Consider the following 6,049-nt stretch of genomic DNA (forward strand, 5'->3'; position numbering starts at 1 on the left):
CCACCCACCAAGTTGTCCTTAAAAACTCTGCTCCCCGAATGCTCGGGGAGACTGACTTGAGTAAGAATAAAACTCCAGTCTCCTGTGCAGCCGGATCTGTGTGAATTACTCCTTCTCTATTGCAATTCCCCTGTCTTGATAAATCGGCTCTGTCTAGGCAGCGAGCAAGGTGAACCCGCTGGGCTGTTACAGGGTGGCCTGTGGGGGCAGAGGGCTGGGTGCTGGGCGGTGAGGGTCGCAGGGAGCAGAGGGTCGGTGACAGAGGCCTGGGCAGCCAGGGTCTTCCGGGAGCGCCCCGGACCCGCCCCTTAAAGAGGACGGCGACCCCAGGCCAAGACCGCCCTGCGCTTGAGTCCTGGGTCCCTGGTAATAAAACGCAAAGGCATCCTCTATGTCCCCCTCCCCACGTCTGTCTCCCCACTGACTTCTTCTATCTTTCATTATTCCAAAGAGCTGGCTGAAAAGTAGGAAGGCAGGTTCTGAACACAGGTCCGCTTTTCAGCGGGGGTTTGGGGGGTGGTGTTGGATGGGGGAATTGGATGCTGCGTCCTCGGCTGCATTAATTTAGCAATTGTGTTGGACCTTGGGGAAAGGCTCCGGAAAGGCCGTATTCATTCATTCAACAATACTCATTGAGCCCAGTAAAAATTTATTGAGCCCAATCTCATATTTGTCGAGCCTCAATAATATGTACTGATCAAGCTAGGTAATGTGCTGGACCCTGGGAAAGTGGACACAAATATCCTGCCCTTACTGGCTGAATAGGTAATGATGGGGACCCAACATGGGAACACATAAATGTGCAATTTCGATTTTTAAAAAAAAACACCCTCGATAACAAATCAAAATGTGCAATTTCAAAGTGTGGCAAAGCCGTGCAAGAAATGACAGGGCGCAGTGGCTCACGCCTGTAATCGCAGCATTTTGGGAGGCCGAGGCGGGGGGATCACTTGAGGTCAGGCATTTAAGACCAGCCTGGCCAGTGTGGTAAAACCCCATCTCTACTAAAAATACAAAAATCAGCTGGGTGTGGTGGTGCACGCCTGTAGTCCCAGCTTACTCAGCAGGCTGAGGCAGAAGAACGGTTTGAATCCAGGAGGCGGAGGTTACAGTGGAGCCGGGATCGCACCACTGCACTCCAGCCTGGGCGACAGAGGGCGACTCTGAAAAAAACAAAACAAAAAAACAAAAAAAAACCATGAAATAAAAAAATTACCAGGGGCACACATAGCATGTGGCTACCCTGGAGAGGAAGGGAAGGCCAGAGAAGGCCTTAGAGGAGGGGGTCAAATAAAGCCCTAAACATAGGAGGGAGTTTGGTGTGAGGTTTGGGAGGTGGGGATGTTGTGTAACCTTGAAGAACCAAAGGGAAGTCAGGTGGCCCTGTGACCAAGCGGAGAGGGGTGGAGCTTGGAAATCAGCCCACAGAGACCTCGAAGGGTCCCATGGTACTGCTTCTACAACCATCTTCTCTGTCCTTTGAGATTTTTGCAGCTGCCTGCCTTGAGGGACCACAGTCACCTCTACATACAGACAGGCTTTATCCCCATGTGAGTGACAGGCTTCCACAGAAATCTGCCCAAGGGTGGGTCTGTGGGCATCATAAGGGGAAGGGGCACTAAGGAAAGAGAAGCAAGGGGCCGGGCGCGGTGGCTCAAGCCTGTAATCCCAGCACTTTGGGAGGCGGAGGCGTGCGGATCACGAGGTCTGGAGATGCAGACCATCCTGGCTAACACGGTGAAACCCCGTCTCTACTAAAAACACACAAAATTAGCCGGGCTTGGTGGCGGGCGCCTGTAGTCCCAGCTACTCGGGAGGCTGAGACAGGAGAATGGCGTGAACCCAAGAGGCGGAGGTTGCAGTGAGGCGCCATCGCACCACTGCACTCCAGCCTGAGCAACAGTGCGAGACTCCGTCTCAAAAAAAAAAAAAAAAAAATAGAGAAGCAAAAACAGGCCTACGTCCCCGGTTCCCACTGCTGGAAGTGTGACAGCCATTCCTTAAGGAGGTCCCAAACTGTGGGACCTAGGCTGTTGCTACAGACAGGAATGGGGGGATGACCAATGGCTCCTCTTGCCTTGATAACTAACAATCCACTCTCCAGAAGTCAAACCTACCACCACTAGTTTGCAACAGCGCCACTCATTAAGTGACCCCTTCCCTAACTTCCTCCTGATTTATTTACCCACTATTTAGGACAAAAAAAAAAAAAAAAGATGTATAGAATATTCTTGTGTGTCTCTGATTCACCAAGGGGTTAATTGAGGACTTAATTTGAAACCAGGGGCTCAGGCCGGGCGCTGTGGCTCAAGCCTGTAATCCCAGCACTTTGGGAGGCCGAGACGGGTGGATCATGAGGTCAGGAGATCGAGACCAACCTGGCTACCACGGTGAAACCCCGTCTCTACTAAAAAATACAAAAAACTAGCCGGGCGAGGTGGCGGGCGCCTGTAGTCCCAGCTACTCGGGAGGCGGAGCTTGCAGTGAGCTGAGATCGGGCCACTGCACTCCAGCCCGGGCAACAGAGCGAGACTCCCTCTCAAAAAAAAAAAAAAAAAGAATAGCTGTAAAAGAAACCAGGGGCCCTAGGTTCTAGCCCCTTTATTAGGAGGTAACAATATGATTCTGGTACTGCTCTCTTCAAAGCACGAAAACAACAATAACAGCAACAAAACAATATGATTCCAGGTATGTCTCTCTGGACCTTTGTTTCTCCGTAAGCAAAACGTTGGGGGGAGTTTAATGAAAGCTATCCAAATTCAACTAAAAGCTCCAGGCTGGGCTCAGTGGCTCAGGGGCTGGGCACCATGGCTCAGGCTGGGTGCAGTGGCTCACGCCTGTAATACCAGCACTTTGGGAGGCCAAGGCAGGTGGATCACCTGAGGTCGGGAGTTCAGGACCAGCCTGACCAACAGGGAGAAACCCCACCTCCACTAAAAATACAAAATTAGCTGGGCGTGGTGATGTATGCCTGTAATCCCAGCTACTCAGGAGGCTGAGGCAGGAGAATTGCTTGAACCCAGGAGGCGGAGGTTGCAGTGAGCTGAGATCATGCCATTGCACTCCAGCCTGGGTAACAAGAGCGAAACTCTATCCCCCCACCCCCCCCACCCCCCCGCCAAAAAAAAAAGCTCTACAAGTCCTCCAGATGTGCATTTATGATTCTGGTAGTTAGTACATTTTTTGTTTGTTTGTTTTTTGGGGGTTTTTTTGTTTGTTTGTTTTTTTGAGATGGAGTCTTGCTCTGTCACCCAGGCTGGAGTGCCGTGGCGTGATCTCAGCTCGCCCGTGGCGTGATCTCGGCTCACTGCAAGCTCCACCTACCAGGTTCATGCCATTCTCCTGCCTCAGCCTCCTGAGTAGCTGGGACACAGGCGCCCGCCACCACGCCTGGCTAATTTTTTGCATTTTTAGTACAGATGGGGTTTCACCATGTTAGCCAGGATGGTCTTGATCAATTCTGGGAATTAGTACATTTAACAGTAGTTAAGAACAGCAAATTATGGAGCTAAATAGGTGTGGCCTCAATTCGTAGTTACTTAACCTCTCTGAGCCTCTGTTCCCCATCTGTAACCACTGGAGGCTGTGGTAAGGAGTAAGCCAGCTGTCTGTGATGTGCTTAGCACCATGATTCAATAAACGGTAGCAAATGTTGTCACTTATATTGTTGGGGGATGCAGAGGACTAGAGAGACAAGTATGGGTAAATATAGGAGGATATTTATTTTAAGGTGAGCACTAGCTCAGTGGATTCACATTTAAAAAGTTGAGCCCCAAACAAAGACAGAGTTTAGCTTATACAGGCTAGTATACAAGAACAAAACAAAGGCAGTAAATTATAAAGTGACAAGTCACGTAATTTATGGCATAACTATTGACTTGGCATAACTTATGGCCGTGTATAGCTAGTGGCCTTCCAGTTGCATTGAAAGAAAAACAGGAACTTATAAATTTTACTAAATATAAGCATTGGCAAACATAGTCATAACTAATAGTTCAGTACAGGAGAGACAGTAAAGGAATTTTTGTTTTTTCTTTTAACCTTGCTCAGGGTGTCTCGAGCTTATTTTTGCAGGCTAGTCACCACAACCTGTCTATAGCCTTGTTTGCAGTAGAGGAAAACTTGTGTTTCTCACTTAACCCTTACTTTTCTTGGAGTGAATAAATGCGGTATTTATTTTTCCTTAAATTTTTGCCTCGGTTTCCCCCTTTGATGCTTTTTATAAACAAGATTTTAATAGAAAGCATCCCTATTCTTTGATTTTTTTATGAAAGAGCAGGTCTTCTTTTTTAGGCACAGGCTGATATTCACAGAGCCATTAGCTGAGTGGTAGTTTGCCTAGTTACGATTGCTTTTTATAGTTGATTGGATGCTTTTAATAAGGAGGGGTAAGAGGCAAGAGAGTTTTAACCAAATTCCTAGTAGGGCTAGAACTACTCCTATCAAGGTTTTGAATCCACTGAAGGAGGAAAACCAACCTCCAAAGAGGGAATTAGAAATCCACCCCTTCCAAGTTTGGACTGGAACATGGGCCAATTTTTTTATTTTTGCAGTTATTTTCATAATAGCTTTCCCACAGTTATTAATTTTTAGGCAGTAATTAGTTAGATTAAACTTTTTACATACTTCTTCCTGGGCTAGGAGGTAGTTTAAAGCTAGTCTATTTTGGTAGATAGCATTTTTTATTTTTGTGGCTTGCTGGGCAGTAAATCCAGTGCATTTGCTGTTCCATTAGTGATGATTTTAAGTACTGCTTGCAACCTTATGATGCAGCTAAGCATGTAAATCGGGGTGCGGTATCCCCACGATCCATCTTGTGCCTAGCTGGCCCATAGTATTGAATTATGCTTTCAGGGGGCCAATCTGTGTCTTTTTAATGTTATATTTTTATATCTTTTTTATGTCTATATTTCTTTTGTGGGTTTTTTTTTTTTTTTTTATAGACACGATACCCTAAAGTTCTTCCTTGTTGCAGTGGGAGTAAGAAGAAAGATAGCCTAATTGTTCCAAGTACACAAACCCCTGTCCATTTGGCTGGCAACTGTCGGTAGGCCCTTGGCCCACAGATCCAGTAGAGACCAGAAAGTGCTTGCCAAGTATTTGGAGCTTTAGGCTGATACTAGGTGTGGTTTAGAGAAGAGAAATGAATGAATGGATTTGGATGAGGGGATTTGGAGTTATCTTTGCCCCGCCACAAAGTTTTCCTTAGTGTTTCATTATAATATTGCTGTTCTAAGCAGGTTAGTTCTCCTACCAGGTCTGTAAAAGCCTTTCCCCAGTGAGTGACACAGTATCTTTCAATAATAGAAGTTTTTAGGATCCAGACAGTTGAACTTATGGGCGTCAGTTCAGGGTCAGAGTAAAATTATTTTGTGGCATTAACTTTTGTGCTTCCTAAGGCCATTGGTCTCCCATGTCAGTTCCTCCACAAACATAACATGAGGAAATGCCTAGGCTGCCAGCAATGTTTTCAGCCAGCTGAGCAAACAGGTTTTTGGCTAAAGGACAAGGCTCTGGTTACTTTTGGTCTATATGCTTATAGAATGATTTAAAGACTCAGAACTGTTGCTGGGCCGGACGGGTCTGGGTTTCTGTGTTGATAACATGTAGGTAAGTTGCTGGGTATGTGTGTGTAGACATGTGTGGGGTAACCTGCAGACATGTAGGTAGGTTGCTGGGTAGGTGTCTGTGTAGACATATGTGGGGTAACCTGCAGACATATAGGTAGGTCTGGCCTTAGAATGGTGAAATTTACAGGATTACAGGTTTTTGTTTTACAATCTGGTTTTACCAGCATTTCGGTTAGCATAATTGGCCTTTGTTGTGTGCTAGGGCGCCATGATATGCAATACCAACAATCTTTTTCAGGGGGACAAGGTGACATGCATACATATTTGTTGTCATTTGTATAGTATCTTTTTAATGGTAGGTTACCACAGACGGGTGAGTCGAGGTATGCTACCTGACAAGCATCAAAATATAGAGAAATAGGCCCTAGGTAAAAGAGAGAGACCTGGGTTTGGTTTAAGAGAGGACCATCCTTTGACGC

This window comes from Trachypithecus francoisi, unplaced genomic scaffold (genome assembly GCF_009764315.1).
Source record: "Trachypithecus francoisi isolate TF-2019V2 unplaced genomic scaffold, Tfra_2.0 Lachesis_group4, whole genome shotgun sequence".
Classification (NCBI taxonomy): domain Eukaryota; kingdom Metazoa; phylum Chordata; class Mammalia; order Primates; family Cercopithecidae; genus Trachypithecus; species Trachypithecus francoisi.